At 38.7% G+C, this 23,231-nt stretch overlaps 19 non-coding genes across 19 annotated transcripts; all 19 read right to left on the bottom strand.

Annotated features, from left to right (window-relative positions):
* Positions 1-12,558: 12,558 nt before the first annotated feature.
* On the bottom strand, positions 12,559-12,632 carry trnat-agu. Its single transcript has one exon. It is a non-coding gene; the product is annotated as a tRNA-Thr (tRNA).
* A 246-nt stretch (positions 12,633-12,878) lies between these two features.
* Positions 12,879-12,952, bottom strand: trnat-agu. Its single transcript has one exon. It is a non-coding gene; the product is annotated as a tRNA-Thr (tRNA).
* A 538-nt stretch (positions 12,953-13,490) lies between these two features.
* trnat-agu lies at positions 13,491-13,564 on the bottom strand. The gene has a single exon. It is a non-coding gene; the product is annotated as a tRNA-Thr (tRNA).
* A 248-nt stretch (positions 13,565-13,812) lies between these two features.
* trnat-ugu lies at positions 13,813-13,885 on the bottom strand. Its single transcript has one exon. It is a non-coding gene; the product is annotated as a tRNA-Thr (tRNA).
* Positions 13,886-14,030: 145 nt separating this feature from the next.
* Positions 14,031-14,104, bottom strand: trnat-agu. The gene has a single exon. It is a non-coding gene; the product is annotated as a tRNA-Thr (tRNA).
* Positions 14,105-14,641: 537 nt separating this feature from the next.
* Positions 14,642-14,715, bottom strand: trnat-agu. Its single transcript has one exon. It is a non-coding gene; the product is annotated as a tRNA-Thr (tRNA).
* Positions 14,716-14,962: 247 nt separating this feature from the next.
* Positions 14,963-15,036, bottom strand: trnat-ugu. The gene has a single exon. It is a non-coding gene; the product is annotated as a tRNA-Thr (tRNA).
* A 231-nt stretch (positions 15,037-15,267) lies between these two features.
* Positions 15,268-15,341, bottom strand: trnat-agu. The gene has a single exon. It is a non-coding gene; the product is annotated as a tRNA-Thr (tRNA).
* A 530-nt stretch (positions 15,342-15,871) lies between these two features.
* Positions 15,872-15,945, bottom strand: trnat-ugu. The gene has a single exon. It is a non-coding gene; the product is annotated as a tRNA-Thr (tRNA).
* Positions 15,946-16,171: 226 nt separating this feature from the next.
* On the bottom strand, positions 16,172-16,244 carry trnat-ugu. The gene has a single exon. It is a non-coding gene; the product is annotated as a tRNA-Thr (tRNA).
* Positions 16,245-18,399: 2,155 nt separating this feature from the next.
* Positions 18,400-18,473, bottom strand: trnat-ugu. Its single transcript has one exon. It is a non-coding gene; the product is annotated as a tRNA-Thr (tRNA).
* Positions 18,474-18,712: 239 nt separating this feature from the next.
* On the bottom strand, positions 18,713-18,785 carry trnat-ugu. Its single transcript has one exon. It is a non-coding gene; the product is annotated as a tRNA-Thr (tRNA).
* A 331-nt stretch (positions 18,786-19,116) lies between these two features.
* On the bottom strand, positions 19,117-19,190 carry trnat-agu. Its single transcript has one exon. It is a non-coding gene; the product is annotated as a tRNA-Thr (tRNA).
* A 1,125-nt stretch (positions 19,191-20,315) lies between these two features.
* trnat-ugu lies at positions 20,316-20,389 on the bottom strand. The gene has a single exon. It is a non-coding gene; the product is annotated as a tRNA-Thr (tRNA).
* A 248-nt stretch (positions 20,390-20,637) lies between these two features.
* trnat-agu lies at positions 20,638-20,711 on the bottom strand. Its single transcript has one exon. It is a non-coding gene; the product is annotated as a tRNA-Thr (tRNA).
* Positions 20,712-21,249: 538 nt separating this feature from the next.
* Positions 21,250-21,323, bottom strand: trnat-agu. Its single transcript has one exon. It is a non-coding gene; the product is annotated as a tRNA-Thr (tRNA).
* Positions 21,324-21,569: 246 nt separating this feature from the next.
* On the bottom strand, positions 21,570-21,642 carry trnat-ugu. The gene has a single exon. It is a non-coding gene; the product is annotated as a tRNA-Thr (tRNA).
* Positions 21,643-22,524: 882 nt separating this feature from the next.
* Positions 22,525-22,598, bottom strand: trnat-agu. Its single transcript has one exon. It is a non-coding gene; the product is annotated as a tRNA-Thr (tRNA).
* Positions 22,599-23,115: 517 nt separating this feature from the next.
* On the bottom strand, positions 23,116-23,189 carry trnat-ugu. Its single transcript has one exon. It is a non-coding gene; the product is annotated as a tRNA-Thr (tRNA).
* Between the last annotated feature and the right edge of the window lie 42 nt (positions 23,190-23,231).

The following is a 23,231-nucleotide window of genomic DNA, read 5'->3' on the forward strand; positions in this document are numbered from 1 at the left end:
AATAAAAAAAAAGCTTTGTACCTGTGCCTCTCCCACGATCGTGGCCTTGCTGTGGTGTGATTTGTTGTTTACAACTCCAGTCTCCAGGGTTTTAACCTGAGTTGGCACAGTTCAGCGCTCCCCAAGGTCTCCGCAGCTCTGAAGACAGTTTAATGTGAACAATCATCGCGCTTCACAGTGAAGGTTGGGGCGTTTTTAGACACTTTAGACAAGTTTTTGTCTTGAAAATGGAATCAGGGAGGTTGGATGATGAATTGTTTCTGTATGTCAGACTTTAGTTAAAAAATGGGGTCAGCCACTCATCCAGATGAGTTAAAATAAAATAAAATGTCGTAATTTGACATTAACCGTTAGCATAATGATTTATATATAGTTGAGAGAGGCACTTGAGGAAGTGGATGCCTTTAAAGATTAAAAATGACAAGTGACAATTTTTAATATCGACTTTTATGGGACAGAAAACAGGGCGAGATACCAGGACGTACTATGAACATCAAGACATTTGCAGGTAAGGGTAGAAGAGTCACCCATACTCAAGAACGGGCAGTACTCTGACCATTAAAATATTTTATATTAGTGTCTTGGGACCAATAAGTTATATCTGCTGACATTTAAAAGCAGAACTCCGAGCTCTGCACCATGTATTTTGTTATTACAATGAATTCCCAGTGTTTGTTTATCGCTGCCTCTCCTGATCCCTCTAAAGCAGAGGAATCACTGGAGCAGATGTCAGCGAAGACACAGATAACCATAAATAATTATATAAGTCATGATGAGTTTGTTTGGTTCATTTGTTCAGACACGGAGGCACAGCTGTAGAGGCAGTCTGGCCCAGGTGGGGCTGGAGAATACGGTTTAATTTCGCCATCAGGGAGATTGAACCGTGGCTACAATAGATGCTGCTGCCGCTGCTCCTTCGCTCTGTATGCGGGAAAGAAGGTCACATCAATATGTATGCAGAAATGCTGCAATTGTTTCCTTTCTCAGAAACACACACACACACACACAAATACACACACACATTGTGCTGCTGATGAAAACGGTACCATCACAAGAATGAACAAAGTATAAGACACATTGTGAACTTAAAAAGGCTGTCACTCTCTGTACACAAATGAGGATCAATATAATAATACATATCCTGTCTATGATCAGTAGTAAACGGTGGAAGATGGAATAAACATGTTTGGACTTAATGCTTTTATCTGATCATGTAAAGTCATATTTTATATCACATTTTTAAGGCATTTTTAATTAGAATTTTATATTTTGCTGGTGTTTGTTTTGATTTGTATACTTATTTAGTTAAAATTGGATTTAACAAAATGAAGAAATTTAAATTTAATCTTTTTTATTGCAGTGACATCAACCCTTACAGTAGTGTTCTCCAGGGGTTGTACATTTTTATGGTACTGTTGGTACTTGTTATTTGATTGGCGCAATATCTGTGAAGGCAGACACTAAAAAGAGTCAGTTTAACACTCCAGTTCCAGCGTCTATACAGGCAACTAACCAGCTGCAGGGCTGAAGTTGTTAGCCATTGTTTAGCAGTTAACTCTGTGACTGCTTTAAATCACACACTAATATACTTAGGGGTGAAATAACAGGTGGGGCTACAAGTTACTGTCAGTTTTGACAGTTGGTACATTTCCCATTTCCACAACTAGACCCATGAAAGAGAGATGGCTTAAGCTAGCAAGACACTTTTCTTTGCACGGTTTGGGACAGACACAACACTGAGTGTGCAGAAGGGGTTGAACAATTAAATAAAACTAAGATTTAAGGTGAGCACAAGAGAAACTTTCCTCCTTCAGCAGATGAATGTGAAAAAAGCCTTCTGGTGTCAAACTCTGCACATACATCATTCTGCAAATATCCAAGTGAAGGAACATCTCAGAGCCCATCTGCTATCGTCTGACAATGATTTAGCCTCTGGGGGCAATGGCCAATATTCTGGGGGTTACAGTGTAGCCAGCGCATATCCAGATAATGTATAATTGGCCCAAGACCTCCTCTTCCATGCACCGGTCATTGTTTACAGTCTGCTTAACAATTGCCAACTCCTATAATTTTTTCAAGGGTAATTGTATCTGACTTTCAAAGCAATTTGTTTCTTTTATTACACAAGTCGAACATTTCTCCACACAACACACAAACACTGATACTTTTTGTAGGAGTTTTAGGCCCAGACAACATTTCTGCGTCTTTCGCTCCTCCCACAGTTTACCTGCATGCATCCAAAGCATGTTCATGAAGAAATTGCCCGAAACAAAAGCAGAAACTAAAATCCCATCCCAAAATCTTGTCCCTTGCCTACAGATTCTGCATTCATATGCAGATATCTGTTTATAGAGATTAAACAAGAAGTAAAACGCATTTTTTTTTACTGGAGGGGAACTTTAAAACACAAGCATCAATGTCTTGCTGGTTAAAGTTAAAGAATGTGCTAACTTATAATCAAGCTTTCAACAAAGCAATTTTAAACAGTACAGTCATAGAGTATTCCCTTGCAGTGGGATATCTATAGATTGTGAGAAATGCGTATAGTTTCTCCTCCAGACTCATCACAGCCACCACCAACACTGTGATTTTACCCCACACAGAAGCAGATTTGTAGGCGTATCTAGATTCAAATGACATATAGTATTTATACCCATCCCTGCTGGCAACATCCAGCCAGTGGAGCTGTGCATCAAATTCCCTCAACTCCTCTGTGTAATTATTCAGTCTCTGCTCTGTAATACATCAGTAATGCTGTTTATGGCCCAAGGTCAGAGCAGGGGGGCCAGGGAGCCAAGCCTGTGATGGATTAATAGTATCCAAGGCTTTGAACTCTCTGAGACAGTGACACATTTCAGTAAAACAAGAAAATGCCCCCTTTTTTAGACTACTTTTCTCTGACACTTGAGAGGAGCGGGGTGAAAATATGGCCTGTTTCTCTGTTATACTGTGATCTAAACACTCTCCAACTACTAAACACAAGGCTGAATCACACATATCCTTAATGTTAGGAAACGTAGGAAAATATGTGTGTGAAAAGCAACAAATCTGCTTCTCATTTGTTACTTTTTCAGGAATCAGAATCCATACAATTACATTAAAATCAATTAACAGGTTTAACAGGTGTTACCTACTGATAAGAGAATTTGTAAAACTAGTAATCCCCTTTCATTCACATTTCGTGCTTATTGAAGGCTTAGAGCATTGATGCAATTCACCCATGAGTGATTCTGATTTGCAGTTATTTTCATTTACAAGTAAATGCCTAATCATTCAGCCTCGTTCCGTCAGAAAATCTAGATTGAGTCTTGTTTGTGCTGCTCTTCACTCACAACGAAATAATCAGCCGTTGAGCTTCATTTTGCCTGAAAAGATGCTCAGAATGCCACAGGAGATCTCTTGGCATCCACCTTGAACTTGAAAGGAAAGTTGTTTTTGCTTTTGGCTTCTTGTTCAGCTACGGTTCAGCTGAACGCACACACAAAATAAAGGAGCTTGTTACCTCCGCCTCCAACATCTCCCTCTGTGGTTTGTGGTCTTGCTGCAGTTTAGATTTGTTTGCAGTTTCAGTCTCCCTGGTTTTAACCTGAGCTGGCACAGTTCAGTGCTCCTCATAGCTTTGATAGCCTGTTATGAGCAGAGGAACAGGGTTTTGGGGTTTCTGGAAATTTCAGTGGCCGTTTTGGTCGTGAAAGTGGACTCAACAGACGGAATAGAGGACAAACAGTCCTGAATTGAATTTTCCTTCCTTCTTGAGTGTATCATCTATCTGGAAAGGAATTTGTTTTTGCAACATCAAGTGCGGGGGTTCAAAGTGGGTGGCTTGAGGATGGACCAAGGTTTGTTCATTTCCATCTTACCTTGTAAATTTTCATCAGATAATAAATTAGGCAGCAATTAACAACAATTTAATTTTATTTTATGCTTTCAAACATGTAAAAGTAGAAGAAAAAAGCAATACACATCACTGAAATGGCCATTTATGCCACAGTTTAGATTGGTGACATAATAGCGGGTTGTCATAGACACATGTGTTCAAGCAGTCATAAATAGGGCCCGCTAATTAAAGCAATTAAAATATTTGTTGTTGTAAGCATAGCTCAAATAAATGCTGAGTAGGCGGGGTGGCAATAACACAAATTTTGATAATTACATTATCAAACAATATATGAAATAACAAATGTTAATGACAACACTAATCGTTAGACCTTCACAGGGAAAGAGGAAAGAGTTCCATAAAGCCCTAATATAGAAATCAAAAGGAAAACCTGTGGAAAAGCCTCAAGAAATGGGAATCAAATCTGCTTATTTACATATTTTGATAATGTCACCAAATGAGATGCAAACATTAGCTTGCATAGGGAGATATCCCTGCAATATGCAACACGGACGATGCCACCTTGGGTTTGTCAACCAGCAAATTAGATTTGTACCCAGAGGGCTAATATAATGTAGAGCAAATGAAAATTACAGTTTTATTCTTGTATTTTTGATTCTTATTGTATATGATAACATGTAGAGACATGGGGGTATGAGGCTTCATGACTATTTAGCTTAAAGCACCAAAAATCTACACCTCACTGTATCTTTGTGAAGCTTATAATGAACTTTTTCATTCACCTCTGTGGTCGTTTCTGAGGCTGTAGTTTGTACTGTTAAACTGGTCTTATTATTGCTGCCCAGGGGCTGCAGACGAAAATTTGCCTTTTGGTTAAATCTGATACTTTTACATCACATTGATGTTAATTCATGTGTGTTGTCCCTGATAAATAAACAGATGAAATAAGGTAAAGTAAGTTGAAGTAAAGTAAATAATATTTGAGGATGAATTCAAATCAAAAACCCAAATTTTTGTAACTAAATATCTGATATGAAGCAGATTGTATCCTACATTTAGAAGATTTTGTTTTCTGATCCGGTGTTTCAGTTGAAAGGACACCATCATTTGTTCCTTCCAAAACTAATTACTGTTAAAATACAATACTTTTTATAATGTGACAAGCTGCTGTTAAGGTGCTCTATAACAATGTCACCTGATTTCCTCCTTTTCCGTCATAATTCCTGTGGCTGCTGTAGAGGAATATGTCACTCAAACGTCATTCTGGGCCACTTGTTGAAACAACTAATTTGGTCTGTTTTTAAACCAAGGACAAACTTAAGAAGGAGTCCAGTGACACTAAACTTCTTTAAAGACTCTTATGAGTTCCTCTTTAGATAGGGATGGGGGCGGTGTGAGACACAACAGGCAGAGGTGTGAAATTTAAAGACACAACATTTGTTTCTCACCCAATATTCTGTACAGTGTGAGCGCTAAGGCCCTGCCGCCAGCCTGCAACTCACTATCTGGTCCCAGAGGGTCATGGGTGCTCCTCCATTCAGTAAAAGTGATGTGTCATTATCAGACTGAATTTGTCAACTTTGCCACCAAAGACCCTAATCCTTATCTCTCTCTCTCTCTGTGTCTTAGCTCGGACACACATTCCACTCCCACTGAGCATCACATAAATGTCCCCAGTCAGGGTGTACAGTGAAAGCTAATGCGATAATTATTTCTCTATTCGACCTGTACTCTTATCAAAGGCCAACTGCCTAAAGCATGCCAAACGCCTCCCAAGGGAACATAACTGGCTAGAAGATAATTGCCCAGCGTAGAAGTTACGAGTTAGAACTGCGAAAGTCAAATGAGCGATTCAACTTTCAAAAGTCAAACCTTTATGACGGAACTAATAATGACCACAAAAGTGTTGGAGTTGCAGTCTAAGATGTAACCGTACAGCAACACTCTTGACTCTGGTTTGGGATTGCCAGCTGTGTCCAGGAGCTCCAAAAGCCCATATTTACTCCATATCACTTGGGTCTACATAATTTGATTTAGCAGAAATTTGTTCTTGAAGAGAAAGTTTCTATTGTGCTTATTTGTTGTGAAGTTGTGTTTTATCAAGTTGCACACAGAAAGCCTGGGGCAAGGTAGTGCTATTCCATCATAGGAGTACTGTGAGGTGTAAATTAATTATTTTCATTATCAGTAGGTCTAACAATTATTTCCTTTATAAATCTATGGATTGTTCAATGTATAAAATGTCAGAAATTAAAGAAAAATGCTGATAAATATTCCCTTAAGCCCAAGTTAACATATTCAAATGACTTGTTTTCTCTGACCGACAGTAAAAAAAAAAGGGCCAAAGATGATGAGTTTACTATCATGGAAAAATGAGAATATTAGCAAATATTCACATCTGAGAAGTGTCCCAGCATGTGTCCTTTCAGTCTCTGTCACCTATTGTACGATGTACTGTGTACGGCAACTTTACGGAGGTTTATAGCGAGTTTCAGCTCGTTGTTTAGCTGTCTGGCTGCAACTTTACTGTTTTGGTTCATTCTTGCGCTCTCATTGTGTAGAAGCTAAAGAGCCAGATATTTCCCTCCGGAGTTGGTAGAGAGCAAAAAAACAAGCTAAAAGAGAGTAAATATTGGACTTCAAATGAATGATAATGTTGCTCCATAACTGCTGGGTATGTAAATAAGCAACTGTTTGCTAACAAGTTCGACATATAAACTCAAAAGGCGATGATACGTCAATGTTGTGTTCACGACTTGTTTCCTCTGCTCCTAAATGGCAAAAACTCAGTTGATGCAGGTTTAACTAAAAAAAAAGCTTTGTTTTCTATCTCATCATTAGTTTTATAGCAAATGGAAGACGGAGATCCGGGGACAGAAAATGTGATTCAGGCCAGTGGCAGTGGGTGAGAAACCATTACACAACGGCACTGTACACCATGAAATATGAAGTAACACGCAGACCACGAAGATAGACCGCAATGTTTAACACTATTATACATGAATTAGAAAGCAGAACAGTGACACAGTTAGACAATATTGCACATCTCATCCTGCCAACTGCACAGACTCTTCATGCTCAAAAGATCACTGAGCATGAGATCACACAGCATATTGGTTTGAAAACACCAGATTCTTGTTTCTGAAGCAAATCGCGGATAATGCCGCACCATCTGCTAAATGGTTCCTGGATATTGACGTTCACATCTGTGATTAGAGGGAGAATCAAATCAGCACTGCAGTCTCCCAAGCATGCCTGTGCCAGTGGAGAAAATGGGAAATTGTGTTTTTGCTGCAAATGCATGTAAGCACATTAGATGATCTTACCCAATTTAACCAAGCGTCTCCTACAAGGAGATTATGGTACATGCAGAGACAAAATTAAAACCGATCTGAGCAACCTCTACTCATGTAAGAAGTGTGGTTAGTTCCACATATTAAACAGGAATTTTATAAGTCAGGGATTCCCAGAGGAAATAAGGCTTGTCAAGGTTGATATTAAATCCACAGTTGAAGCTGACCACTTTGTTAGTTAAACATTTGGGATTTCAGTTTCACAGCAAGGTAGACCCTGGAGGGGGACTTGGGAGAGAGCGAGTGATGGCTCTGTGTAAAGGCAGCATGCCAGAGATCCTGCCTGCATTAAATCTAAACATAGAGGCTGAAAATAGAGGCAGCAGAGGAAAGAGAATGTTTCTGCTGTATAAAACACATCGGGCCTCGAGACTGTTCTCCAAAGAAAAACGAGAGCATTAATTAACTCAGAAAATCCCCAAAACAACATGAGTTTATGTTAAAGTGACAAAGCCTACTAGTGGCTGTAGTAGTTATGCAAAATCACATGATGTTATTATAGAGTGGCATACTGTAAGTTCACAGAAGGAGGAGGTTGGGGTTGATGGATGGGCCAAAAAATGTCTGACTTCAACACATAAGTTTTTAAATATTATGTTATTTTCCTGTTTCCTACCCACAGCCAATGCTGATCTCTTAACCACTTTTAACCATGACGGCAGTCAACCACGCCAAATGTAGTATTTTTTAACCCAAACCTCAATGTTTCCCAAATCTTAAGTTGTTATTGTGCCTAAACCTAACTAAGTCCCCCTCCACTCAACTCCACTCTATGGAGCTTAGTGAAAGTTCAGTCAGGAAGACTGTCTTTTGCATGCCAGGAGTATCTCTCTCTCTCTCTGCTTTCGTCTGGCATGCAGCTGTGATGCACGCCCCTCCACCTCCCCATCTCCGCCCAGTCTCCGCAGGATCATCAGTCCCATCACTTCATCGGCTAACAGTCTCATTCGAAGTCATCAGCCACCACCACCAGCACTACCACCAGTGTCTGGACTCCACGGGGGGATCTGTCTCGCGGCAGCTCAGGGGTTGATGTCCTCATGGAGTCCAAAGACTTTTTACTATCATTTCTATCTGTATAATAAACATCATCTTCTCCATTCACTTGTCTCTCCTGATTTAACTGTGTTTCTTTCTTTGAGAACTGTGCAGAATGATGTATATGCAGAGTTCGACACTAGGAGACAATTTTCTACTTCATCTGCTCAAAATGAAGATTTTCTCTCTGCTCACTAGAAATATGAGTTTTGAGTTTTTATCACTGGCATTATCAGTGCCACCAAATTGTTATGTAAGGCTGCCTGTTCCGCTTCACTTGTTGAAAAAGAAGATTTTCACACCGCAAAGCTTCAACTCCGGTTGTCAAAAATCAGCAGATGAAAAATAAATGAAGTAATGATCAGAGTTACCTGCATAAAGATGCTAAAGGCAGCTGTTGGAGTGAAAGAGTTTCGCTGGCAACTACTGAACTGTAAGTTTTTGTGTCCATAATACACTGATATTATTTTAAAAAAAAGATTTTTTAAAGTTGTCAAACCATTAAAAGTCAAGCAAAGTAATGAAAGGGACGTCAATTTTGCATCACGTTTATTTTATTTCATTTGCTGTTGTCGATTTCAATAATATATCTAAACTCCAAGTTTATTCAGATTAAAACTTAAATCAAACTTTTTCTCCTCCCCTGTGGAGAATGGCAGATTATTGTTCGTATACGGAATAAGTTTGAAGAAAATCGACGAATGCAAAGTTCTCATACATCACTTGTACGTGTAACAAATCTGTTGGTATGAGTGGTTCTTGCATGAGGCCTATTGTGTCACCTTAATGATGATGATGATCCCATCCCGTCTCTCATCCTCAAACCTTTCTTTATTCCCCTCTGCTCTCCTCTGTTCTCCTTTCCTCCCGTCATCTATCCACTCCACCCACTCCCCCTCGACACAAAGCTGAAATGTGAAGATATGTGTAGATATTCCATATTGCATTTAAATAAGCTTGGTTCACACTGTCAGCGGTGCAAGTGTTACTAATGGTTTTTCAATACCCTTCAAATTGCCTAAATGTTAAAGCTCCTGGGTGACACGACTGTAATGTTACCGATTGTAAAGACATAATTAAAATAAACTAAAGGCCTTTTCTGTTCACACATCCCTCCCACTTCTTCCTACCGGCCCACTCAGAATAAAGAACAGTTATATCACAATACAATTATACTGAGTTCCAATTGTTAAAAAGCATGTAAATTATTATATGATGTTGCACTAATGGTTACATATTCATATATTCATTGTGCAATGAGCCATTAAATGTGAAATGCACATTATGGTCAGTGGTTGAATTATTTTCAGAGCTGTCAAACGATCAAACATGAGATGCTTTCAGCATTCATCTCACACTCTCGTGTCCCTGAAGGAAATCTCAGCTGAAAATGACAATTCACCAAACTACTGAATCCCTCTGCAGCTAAACAGGCAAGTAGCTTTTATTGCTGATTTGTATTTAGGTATTTAGCGCAGTAAAACGTTTGCTTCTATGGAATAAGCTGCCTGTAATGTCAATATTAATGTGTTGGTTTACATTAAATTTGCTAATAATGCTAACGTCAGTGATTAGAGTGCACAGTATGCGCGTGTGTGTGTGATAAATGGTCCCCGGGAATAAGTCTCCAGAGATTTATTGACACACTGATTGCTCTGACATGACCGCTCTTTGCCAACCTTTAATGATTCAGCTCCAGTCTCAGTGGGGCACTGGATGGATGGGAATATAAAATCTCAAAATGGAGGAAAATCTGCATAATGAAGTTTAAGCGAGCGCTCTGAGGCAGAACACCACCTATGACCTCTCCCTCCCTCGTGGGCTACAAGGGAAAAGAGATCAGAGATGAGAAGGCCGGTGAGCGGCAGTCAAGGTGAAAGAGACTCTACCTCTTTTTCCACAGGCTCCCTCAAGGCCTTTGTCAAGTGGATGCAAAGGTAAAAAGAAAACTATCTCAGGTGAAAGGAAATGCACTGCATTGATCAGGTATTAGTGGTTACATGGCTGAATAGTTTTGAGCTGTATTAACTGTTTTAACCGTAACATCTCAGCTAGAGTGTGGCGAGCGGAGCAGCTTGTGGTCTTTATTGTAAAAACAGTAAAGAGAAGAGATGTGTTTCTGAGTCGTTAGCACTCGCCTCCCTGTTTTGTTTTGCAAGTTTTGTTGAGTATTGCCTGCTCTGCTTCAGCAAAAGTGGGACATCAGCAAAAGTGGGACATTTAAGCCTTGCCATACTTAATTATTTGACTGGATAGAAGCAACAAGTTGTTTTTTTTATCTTGAATTCTTGCCACAACACTACTTGTTAATGAACAGTCATTGCAGCAAGCGTATTTCATGCAGTATTCCTGCAATAATACGTATATTAGTTCAATAATGTTTGAAAGTTTGATGAGACAGTTACAGTGGCTCAGGATTTTAAAGCTGTTGTATCGTAAAGCAGAGGTTACTATTTCAAGTCAGATCAAGAATATCAGCTTTTTTAATCATTGATTGTTTTAAAAATAGATGTCGTTATAACTTTTTTCTATTTATTTAGCCTACTACAACATATTGGGCTCAGTGGACTCTAGTTAAATCCATATGTCACCTTTACAGAAAAAAGGCTCCCACACCCATTCATTCATGAAAAGGTGACAAGAGACAGAAATGTTAAATAACAAGAAGAGAAAATAAGGCAGGAAAATTTAATTAACACAAAACTAATCAGAAAGTGAAAGAAAGAGAACAAGTGAAGCAGGGCAGAAAGGGAGTTCAAATAAACCAGTGGACTGAAGAAAGAATGAAAGCAGCCATAGCTAGGGCATAGAATGAATGGATTTTTCTAAAAGAGTTAATACATCGTCTTGCCTTTAAAAGGGATTGTAGACCAATGTTCCACTTTAGCAGACAAGCGGACAAGGGGTTCTTGTTGAGTTTGAGAGACTATAACTTTTAAATAATTATCAGTTCCCTTCAAAACTTGACATCAGTATGTTAAAAAGGGTCATACCCTTTCACGAAAGCACGACTGCTGCAAGTGAATATCTATTACTATAGTGCCCTGGCGCATTTACCAAAAAGTGTCCCACTTATGCTGAATCCACCCTAAGCCAGTTTCAGTTGTGTGTCAGTCTGGGCTAAGCACTCTGAGGATTGGACTCTTGTAAGTGCTTTTTACCACCTCTCTTGTTGCTGGTTAGATATTGTTGTGCTGTGTATTAAGAGCTAGGACATAACTGCTAACTGTGTTGTTTCTGAGTTGTACACTTGCTTTCCTTCTTTGTGAGTATTGTAGTAGGATTATTTGTTCAGTAATCAGTTTTTCATGCTAGTATTTATATTTTTAGTGGCGATGTAACATGAACCACCAAGCAGTTTTGTGCATTAAACATGTAATTTTCAAAACAGTCCACTGAGAATTGGAATATTTTCATTTCACTTATCACTTTTAAAAATATTTGCACGTTTTGCTCCTGCAGTCAACATTCATTGCAGCCATAGTTGGTTTTTTTGGAGTCTTTTTTTGCAGCTACTAAGTGGTGTTGAAGGCGGGTTGCGAGGTGTTTGACATAAGCTTACACAGCACCACGTAAGCATCTGAGCTTGTTTGGCATATAAATAATATAATGTGGAATTACAGAATCATGAACTGTTGCAGCCAACAAGCAGAATAAGTAAAGCTAAGCTACTGCTAGTTGATTCACTGAACACGTAGCAACAGGTTTTCTCTGCTGCTTCTCTGCTTCTTCTCATTCATTCACTGTTTTGACAGTTGACATCTGTGAGACAGGTGAGAAGCTGCAAATATATCATGTTGTTACAGTACATATTTGCCTTTGTAAACTTTGTCTGGCTTCATATTTTACTAGGGCTGTGCCATTTTAGGTTATTGATGGGTATTACATAGGGGTTATGTAAAAATGTTTACAGTTTCTTTCTTACTAAAGCTACAGTGATATCCTGAAATAGGGCTACAACTAATAATTCTTCTCATGATCAATGAATTGTATGAAAAAAAGTAAAAATGCCATCAGATGTCTTGTTTCGTAGGAACAGTCCAAAAGTCTAAAACATTAAATTTACTGCACTGTTAAGAGGAGGAAAAACAGCACATTCTCACGTTTCAGAAGCTTAAACAAGAGAATGTTTGGACTTAAAATGATTGATTGATTATCAAAATGCTTACAGATTAATTTTCTGCCGATCAATTAATCGGCTACTTGTTGCAGCAATAGAAACGTTTAAGTTCTCATGCAACATTTGCTCTCTCAAACTGCTGGTTTTCTTCAAGTCAAACCAACTAGTCTGGTACTGTAATGAAAAATTAGCAATGAACAGCCTCATGCAGGCACTGCTGGGATTTGAACCCAGGATCTCCTGTTTACTAGACAGGCGCTTTAACCAACTAAGCCACAGCACCTCCAGGAAATTTTCTCTCATATTAGTGGTGGATTCTTAATGATGTGAAGATATTTATGAATTGATATGATAAAGTTATTTTTATTGTCTTGATAGAGATTCATATTGTTGCTTCGGTTGAAAATGAGGAAAAAATGTTTTAAAGACAAAAGGTCACCAAGCAAATACCCCTAGATAAGATGGAGAAATAATGCTTTAAAGATAGTAACATGAAGGTAATTACTGTGGAAGTAACCTCACAACCATCAGGTACTGCTGGGATTTGAACCCAGGATCTCCTGTTTACTAGACAGGCGCTTTAACCAACTAAGCCACAGCACCTCTTGTAAAGTCATCTCTCATATTAAAGGCTCAGATGCACTGAAGTGAAGAGATTTATGAACTGATATGATAAACTTATGTTTTGTATATTGTCTTGATTGTGATTCATATCATTGCTTCAGTTGAAAATAAGGCAAAAATATTTTGAATCAAGCAAGTACCCTGGGATAAGATGGAGAGATAATGCTTCAAAGAAAGTAATAGAAAGGTGGTCACCATGAAAGTAAGCCCACAAGCATTAAGTACTGCTAGGATTAGAACCCAGGATCTCCTGTTTATAAGACAGGCACTATAGCAACAGCATATGACTCTCTGCTTTGAAATGCTGGTCAAAGGTTTGTTGAGCAAGACATTTAACAAAATCAACATGATACTGATCACTGTAGTGAGACCAATAAGCGAGTTAAAGGAGTCTCTTCTTGTGTACTTTCATGGAGTCTACTCACAAACTTTCAGGGTATTGTAAAGTACCCATATTGAACTTGAATTTGAAGTGAAACTGTCCTGCAATTTCCAGGAGGCAAGCTTCCTGTGATGCAGGCACTACTGGGATTTGAACCCAGGATCTCCTGTTTACTAGACAGGCGCTTTAACCAACTAAGCCACAGCGCCTCTGGTTAAACCTTCTCTCATATTATAGGTGAATTCACACTGAGGTGAAGCAATTTATGAATTAATATGATAAAGTTATGTTTATTGTCTTGATTGTGATTCAATATTGTTGCTTCAATTGAAAATGAGGGAAAAATATTTGAAAGAAAAATGGTCCCCAAGTAAGTACCCCTGTATAAGATAGAGAAACAATGCTTCAAAGACAGTAACAGGAAAGTTATAACTGTGTAAGTAACATCACAACTATCAGGCACTGCTGGGATTTGAACCCAGGATCTCCTGTTTACAAGACAGGCACTTTAACCACTAAGCTACAGCACCATCAGCTCTGGTGTAAAATGCTGTCCAAAGGTTCATTGAGCAAGACATTCACCAAAACAAACATAATAGTTATCAATGCATTGACACCAGAAGAAGGTTTATGGAGTTTCTCCTTAATTTTAATTAAACATAAAGGATAATAAGAAGGCACTGCTGGGATTTGAACCCAGGATCTCCTGTTTACTAGACAGGCGCTTTAACCAACTAAGCCACAGCGCCTCTGGTTAAATCTTCTCTCATATTAAAGGTGAATTCACACTGAGGTGAAGAGATTTATGAACTGATATGATAAAATTATGTTTATTGTCTTGATTGTGATTCGTATCATTGCTTCAGTTGCAAATAAGGTAAAAATAATCTGAATAAAAATGGTCATCAAGCAAGTACCCTGGGATAAGATGGAGAAATAATGCTTCAAAGAAAGTAATAGAAAGATAATCACCATGAAAGTAAGCCCACAAGCATAAGGTACTGCTGGGATTTGAACGTAGGATCTCTTGTTTACAAGACAGGCAATTTAACCACTAAGCAACAGCATATCACACTTTGAAATACTGTCCAAAGGTTTGTTGAGCAAGACATTTAACAAAATCAACATGATACTGATCACTGTAGTGAGACCAATAAGCAGAATAAGGGAGTGTCTTCTTGTGTACTTTCATGAAGTTCCAGGGTATTGTAAAGTACCCATTTTGAACTTGAATTTGTAGAGACACTGTTCTGTATTTTCCCAAGGAGACAAGTTCTTGGTGATGCAGGCACTACTGGGATTTGAACCCAGGATCTCCTGTTTACTAGACAGGCGCTTTAACCAACTAAGCCACAGCGCCTCTGGTTAAACCTTCTCTCATATTAAAGGTGAATTCACACTGAGGTGAAGCGATTTATGAATTGATATGATAAAGTTATGTTTATTGTCTTGATTGTGATTCATTTTGTTGCTTCAATTGAAAATGAGGGAAAAATATTTGAAAGAAAAATGGTCCCCAAGTAAGTACCCCTGGATAAGATGGAGAAATAATGCTTTAAAGACAGTAACATGAATGTAATTACTGTGGATGTAACCTCACAACCATGAGGCACTGCTGGGACTTGAACCCAGGATCTCCTGTTTACAAGACAGGCGCTTTAACCAACTAAGCTACAGCACCATATACTCTTGTTTAAAATGCTGTCCAAAGGTTCGTTGTGCAAGTCATTTACCAAAGTCAACATGATAACGATCACTGCATTGATACCAGAAGAAGGTTTATGGAGTTTCTCCTTTTCTTCTTGAATAAAGGCTACTCATAAAGCTTCAGGGTACTGGAAAGCATTTTGCTCAAATTGAATTAGAAGAGACATTGGTCTGTAGTTTCTAGCAGACAACTTTCCTATTATGCAGGCACTGCTGGGATTTGAACCCAGGATCTCCTGTTTACTAGACAGGCGCTTTAACCAACTAAGCCACAGCGCCTCTGGTTAAAGCTTCTCTCATATTAAAGGTGAATTCACACTGAGGCGAAGAGATTTATGAACTGATATGATACAGTTATGTTTATTGTCGTGATTGTGATCCAATATTGTTGCTTCAGTTGAAAATGAGGCAAAAATATTTTGAATAAAAATGGTCATCAAGCAAGTACCCTGGGATAAGATGGAGAAATAATGCTTCAAAGAAAGTAATAGAAAGATAATCACCATGAAAGTAAGCCCACAAGCATAAGGTACTGCTAGGATTTGAACGTAGGATCTCTTGTTTACAAGACAGGCAATTTAACCACTAAGTAACAGCATATCACACTTTGAAATACTGTCCAAAGGTTTGTTGAGCAAGACATTTAACAAAATCAACATGATACTGATCGCTGTAGTGAGACCAATAAGCGGGTTAAAAGAGTCTCTTCTTGTGTACTTTCATGAAGTTTCAGGGTATTGTAAAGTACCTAAATAGAACTTGAAGAGACACTGTTCTGTAATTTCCAGAAGACAAGTTCCTTGTGATGCAGGCACTACTGGGATTTGAACCCAGGATCTCCTGTTTACAAGACAGGCGCTTTAACCAACTAAGCCACAGCGCCTCTGGTTAAACCTTCTCTCATATTTTAGGTGAATTCACACTGAGGTGAAGCGATTTATGAATTGATATGATCAAGTTATGTTTATTGTCTTGATTGTTATTCATATTGTTGCTTCAATTGAAAATGAAGGAAAAATGGTCCCCAAGTAAGTACCCCTGGATAAGATGGAGAAATAATGCTTCAGAAACAGTAACGTAATTACTGTGGATGTAATCTCACAACCATCAGGCACTGCTGGGACTTGAACCCAGGATCTCCTGTTTACAAGACAGGCGCTTTAACCACTAAGCTACAGCACCATGCACTCTTGTTTAAAATGCTGTCCAAAGGTTCGTTGTGCAAGTCATTCACCAAAATCAACATGATACTGATCGCTGTAGTGAGACCAAGAAGCAGATTAAGAGAGTGTCTTCTTGTGTACTTTCATGAAGCCTACTCATAAAGTTTCAGTGTATTGTAAAGTACCCATATTGAGCTTGAATTTTAAGTGAAACTGTTCTGTAATTTCCAGGAGGCAAGTTCTCTGTGATGCAGGCACTGCTGGGATTTGAACATAGGATCTCCTGTTTACAAGACAGGCAATTTAACCACTAAGCAACAGTATATCAATCAATCAATCAATCAATCAATTTTTATTTATATAGCGCCATATCACAACAAAAGTCATCTCAAGGCACTTTTCACATAGAGCAGGTCAAGACCGTACTCTTTAATTTACAGAGATCCAACAATTCCCCCATGAGCAAGCACTTGGGGACAGCGGTGAGGAAAAACTCCCCTTTAACGGGTAGAATGCAGCTCTTGGTGGGCGGCCATCTGAAAGAAAGAGGGAAAGGGGGGGTGGGGGGGGACAGAATAACAACAATAATAACAACAATCATAACAATAATGACAATGACATATCAGCCAGAGAAGGATGCCAACAGGACTGTGAAGGACCACGAAGGCTCAGCCCAGAACCCAGGGTTTCCTGTGAGATGAGAAAGCACAAAAAAAACTCTGGGGAAGAAGCAAAGTTAGTGACATGCATTGATGTTACATGAATGCATACAGATGGAGGGGAGGAGGAGGAGAGAGGAGCTCAGTGCATCATGGGAAGTCCCCCAGCAGTCTAGGCCTATAGCAGCATAACTAAGGGCTGATCCAAGGTGAGCCTGGTTGGCCCTAACTATAAGCTTTATCAAAAAGGAAAGTTTTAAGCCTACTCTTAAACATAGAGCGGGTGTCTGCACCCCGGACCGAATCCGGTAGATGGTTCCATAGGAGAGGAGCCTGAGAGCTGAAGGCTCTGCCTCCCATTCTACTTTTAAAGACTGTAGGAACCACCAGAAAGCCTGCATACTGGGAGCGCAGTGTTCTAGTGGGGTAATACGGTACTATGAGCTCTTCAAGATATGATGGTGCCTGACCATTAAGGGCTTTGTAAATTAGGGGAAGGATTTTAAATTCTATTCTAGATTTTACAGGAAGCCAATGTAGCGAAGCTAAAATGGGAGAAATGTGATCTTTTTTCTAGTTTTGGTCAATACGCGTGCAGCTGCATTCTGGACCAGCTGGAGAGTCTTTAGAGACTTGTTAGGGCAGCCTGATAATAAGGAATTGCAATAATCCAGCCTAGAAGTAACAAATGCGTAAACTAGTTTTTCTGCATCTTTTTGGGATAGGATGTGCCTGATTTTTGTGATATTACGTAAGTGAAAAAAGGCAGTCCTTGAAATTTGATTTATGTGGGAGTTAAAGGACATATCCTGATCAAAGATAACTCCCAGATTCCTTACGGTGGTGTTGGAGGCCAGGGTAATGCCATCCAGAGTAGTTATATCATTAGATAATATGTTTCTAAGGTGTTTAGGGCCAAGCACAATAACTTCAGTTTTGTCTGAATTTAGTAGTAGAAAATTGCAGGTCATCCAGGTCTTTATGTCCTTAAGGCATGCTTGGAGTTTGTTTAACTTGGAGTTTGTTTAACTGATTGGTTTCATCTGGCTTCATTGATAAATATAATTGGGTATCATCTGCATAACAGTGAAAATTTATGGAGTGTTTCCTAATGATATTACCTAAAGGGAGCATATACAAGGTGAATAGAATTGGTCCAAGTACAGAACCTTGTGGAACTCCGTGTCTAACTTTTGCCCTCACGGAGGATTCATCATTAACATGTACAAACTGAAATCGGTCTGATAAATAGGACTTAAACCAGCTTAATGCAGTTCCTTTAATGCCAATATCACACTTTGAAATGCTGTCCAAAGGTTTGTTTACCAAATTAAACATGATACTGATCGCTGTAGTGAGAGCAATAAGAGGGTTAAGAGAGTCTCTTCTTTTCTTCTTGTGTACTTCCATGAAGTCTACTCATAAAGTTTCAGGGTATTGGAAAGCACTCAAATTGAACTTGAATTTGAAGAGACACTGCTCTGTAACTTCCAGGAGACAAGTTCCTTGTGACGCAGGCACTGCTGGGAATTGAACCCAGGATCTCCTGTTTACAAGACAGGCGCTTTAACCAACTAAGCCACAGCGCCTCTGGTTAAATCTTCTCTCATATTAAAGGTGAATTCACACTGAGGCAAAGGGATTTATGAACTGATATGAAAAAGTTATGTTTATTGTCTTGATTGAATATTTTTGCTTCAATTGAAAATGAGGCAAAAATATGTGAAAGAAAAACGGTCTCCAAGTAAGTACCCCTGGATAAGATGGAGAAATACTTTAAAGACAGTAACATGAATGTAAACACTACGGATGTAACCTCATAACCAACAGGCAATGCTGGGACTTGAACCCAGGATCTCCTGTTTACAAGACAGGCGCTTTAACCACTAAGCTACAGCACCATGTGCTTATCTTTAAAATGCTGTCCAAAAGTTCGTTGTGCAAGTCATTTACCAAAATCAATATGATACTGATCGCTGCATTGAAACCAGAAGAAGGTTTAGAGAGTTTCTCCTTGTGTACTTTAATTAAGGCTCCTTATAAAGCTTCAGGGTACTGAAAAGCATTTCCTTTTAATGAGGATCTTTGCAATTGACTTAAAAGCCAGGATTCATCTTTTGATTTCAGTCAACACAAATATGTTGTTTGGGTGTAGATGAAGCTAAATAAATTTAAATTAAAGGGTCACAAAGAAGCATGTTGGTGGTGGATTAAATATAAAGGATAACAAGAAGGCACTGCTGGGATTTGAACCCAGGATCTCCTGTTTACTAGACAGGCACTTTAACCAACTAAGCCACAGCGCCTCTGGTTAAACCTTCTCTCATATTAAAGGTGAATTCACACTGAGGTGAAGCAATTTATGAACTGATATGATAAAGTTATATTTATTGTTGTGATTGTGATCCAATATTGTTGCTTCAGTTGAAAATGAGGCAAAAATATTTGAAAGAAAAATGGTTTCAAGATATGATGGTGCCTGACCATTAAGGGCTTTGTAAGTTAGGAGAAGGATTTTAAATTCTATTCTAGATTTTACAGGAAGCCAATGTAGCGAAGCTAAAATTGGAGAAATGTGATCTCTATTTCTAGTTTTAGTCAATACGCGTGCAGCTGCATTCTGGACCAGCTGGAGAGTCTTTAGAGACTTGTTAGGGCAGCCTGATAATAAGGAATTGCAATAATCCAGCCTAGAAGTAACAAATGCGTGAACTAGTTTTTCTGCATCTTTTTGGGATAACTCCCAGATTCCTTACGGTGGTGTTGGAGGCCAGGGTAATGCCATCCAGAGTAGTTATATCATTAGATAATATGTTTCTAAGGTGTTTAGGGCCAAGCACAATAACTTCAGTTTTATTTTAATTTAGTAGTAGAAAATTGCAGGTCATCCAGGTCTTTATGTCCTTAAGGCATGCTTGGAGTTTGTTTAACTTGGAGTTTGTTTAACTGATTGGTTTCATCTGGCTTCATTGATAAATATAATTGGGTATCATCTGCATAACAATGAAAATTTATGGAGTGTTTCCTAATAATATTACCTAAAGGGAGCATACACAAGGTGAATAGAATTGGTCCAAGTACAGAAACTTGTGGAACTCCGTGTCTAACTTTTGCCTTCACGGAGGATTCATCATTAACATGTACAAACTGAAATCGGTCTGATAAATAGGACTTAAACCAGCTTAATGCAGTTCCTTTAATGCAAATATCACACTTTGAAATGCTGTCCAAAGGTTTGTTGAGCAAGACATTTACCAAAATCGACATGATACTGATCGCTGCAGTGAGACCAATAAGCAGGTTAAAAGAGTCTCTTCTTGTGTACTTTCATGAAGTCTACTTATTAAGTTTCAGGGTATTGTAAGGTACCCATACTGAACTTGAATTTGAAACTTTTCTGTAATTTCCAGGAGGCAAGTTCTCTGTGATGCAGACACTGCTGGGATTTGAACCCAGGATCTCCTGTTTACAAGACAGGCGCTTTAACCAACTAAGCCACAGCGCCTCTGGTTAAACTGTCTCTCATATTAAAGGTGAATTCACACTGAGGTGAAGCAATTTATGAATTGATATGATAAAGTTGTATTTATTGTTGTGATTGTGATCCAATATTGTTGCTTCAGTTGAAAATGAGGCAAAAATATTTGAAAGAAAAATGGTTACCAAGGAGATACAGCAGGATAAGATGGAGAAATAATGCTTTAAAGACAGTAACAGGATCGTAATTACTGTGGAAGTAACATCACAACCATCAGGCACTGTTGGGATTTGAACCCAGGATCTCCTGTTTACTAGACAGGCACTTTAACCATCTAAGCCACAGCGCCTCTGGTTAAATCTTCTCTCATATTAAAGGTGAATTCACACTGAGGTGAAGAGATTTATGAACTGATATGATAAAGTTATGTTTATTGTCTTGATTGTGATTCATATCATTGCTTCAGTTGAAAATAAGGCAAAAATATTTTGAATAAAAATGGTCATCAAGCAAGTACCCTGAGATAAGATGGAGAAATAATGCTTCAAAGAAAGTAATAGAAAGATAATCACCATGAAAGTAAGCCCACAAGCATAAGGTACTGCTGGGATTTGAACGTAGGATCTCTTGTTTACAAGACAGGCAATTTAACCACTAAGCAACAGCATATCACACTTTGAAATGCTGTCCAAAGGTTTGTTGAGCAAGACATTTACCAAAATCAACATGATACTGATCGTTGTAGTGAGACCAAGCAGATTAAGAGAGTCTCTTCTTGTGTACTTTCATGAAGTGTACTCATAAAGTTTCAGGGTATTGGAAAGTACTCAAATTGAACTTGAGAGACACTGTTCTGTAATTTCCAGGAGACAAGTTCTCTGTGATACAGGCACTGCTGGGACTTGAACCCAGGATCTCCTGTTTACTAGACAGGCACTTTAACCAACTAAGCCACAGCGCCTCTGGTTAAATCTTCTCTCATATTAAAGGTGAATTCACACTGAGGCAAAGGGATTTATGAACTGATATGATCAAGTTATGTTTATTGTCTTGATTGTGATTCAATATTTTTGCTTCAATTGAAAATGAGGCAAAAATATGTGAAAGAAAAAGTCTCCAAGTAAGTACCCTTGGATAAGATGGAGAAATAATGCTTCAAAGACAGTAACAGGAACATAATTACTGTGGATGTAACATCACAACCATGAGGCACTGCTGGGACTTGAACCCAGGATCTCCTGTTTACAAGACAGGTGCTTTAACCACTAAGCTACAGCACCATGTGCACTTATTTACAATGCTGTCCGAAGGTTCACTGTGCAAGTCATTCACCAAAATCAACATGATACTGATCGCTGCATTGATACCAGAAGAGGGTTTAGAGAGTTTCTCCTTGTGTACTTTAATAAAGGATCCTTATAAAGTTTAAGGGTATTGGAAAGAATTTTGCTCAAGTTGAATTTGAAGAGACCTTGCTCTGTAGTTTCTAGGAGACAGTTTCCCTGTGATGCAGGCACTGCTAGGATTTAAACCCAGGATCTTCTGTTTACAAGACAAGCACTTTAACCACTAAGCCACAGCACCACCAGCTCTACCTCTGAATGCTGTCCTAAGTTTCGTTGAGCAAGTCATTCACCAAAACTACCATGATACTGATCACTGCACTGAGACAAAGAAGAAGGTTTAGTGTCTCTCCTTTTGTGGAGTTTTAGGGTACTGGAAAGTATTTCGCTTAAGTTGAACACACATTATTCTGTAGTTTTTAGGAGATAATATCTCTGTTAATCAGGCACTGCTGCAATTGGAGTCCAGGACCTCTTGTTCACTGGGCAGATGTTTTAACCTCTAAGCTACAGCACAATCCTTCCCACTTGCAGCTGCTGTCTTAAGACTTGTTGGTGAAGACTGTAGTGGGAATATTTTTAAGCCTCTGTAACTGCAGCTGAGGTGAAATGAACAACAAGAAGAGTTGTGACAGACTGAAACTTGAAAAAATTGTATTTTTAATGAGAATCTTTGCAATTGACTTAAAAGCCAGGATTCATCATTTGATTTCAGTCAACACAAATATATTGTCGGGTGTAGATGAAGCTAAATAAATTTAAATTAAAGGGTCACAAAGAAGCATGTTGGTGGTGGATTAAATATAAAGGATAACAAGAAGGCACTGCTGGGATTTGAACCCAGGATCTCCTGTTTACTAGACAGGCACTTTAACCAACTAAGCCACAGCGCCTCTGGTTAAATGTCCTCTCATATTAAAGGTGAATTCACACTGAGGTGAAGAGATTTATGAACTGATATGATAAAGTTATGTTTATTGTCTTGATTGTGATTCATATCATTGCTTCAGTTGAAAAAAGGCAAAAATATTTTGGATAAAAATGGTCATCAAGCAAGTACCCTGAGATAAGATGGAGAAATAATGCTTCAAAGAAAGTAACAGAAAGATAATCACCATGAAAGTAAGCCCACAAGCATAAGGTACTGCTGGGATTTGAACGTAGGATCTTTGTTTACAAGACAGGCAATTTAACCACTAAGCAACAGCATATCACACTTTGAGATACTGTCCAAAGGTTTGTTGAGCAAGACATTTACCAAAATCAACATCATACTGATCGCTGTAGTGAGACCAATAAGCAGATTAAGAGAGTCTCTTCTTGTGTACTCATAAAGTTTCAGTGTATTGTAAAGTAGTCACATTGAACTTGAATTTGAAGTGAAACTGTTTTATAATTTCCAGGAGATGCAGGCACTGCTGGGATTTGAACCCAGGATCTCCTGTTTACAAGACAGGCGCTTTAACCAACTAAGCCACAGCGCCTCTGGTGAAAGCTTCTCTCATACTAAAGGTGAATTCACTCTG

Source organism: Thunnus maccoyii, chromosome 7 (assembly GCF_910596095.1).
Source record: "Thunnus maccoyii chromosome 7, fThuMac1.1, whole genome shotgun sequence".
NCBI lineage: Eukaryota > Metazoa > Chordata > Actinopteri > Scombriformes > Scombridae > Thunnus > Thunnus maccoyii.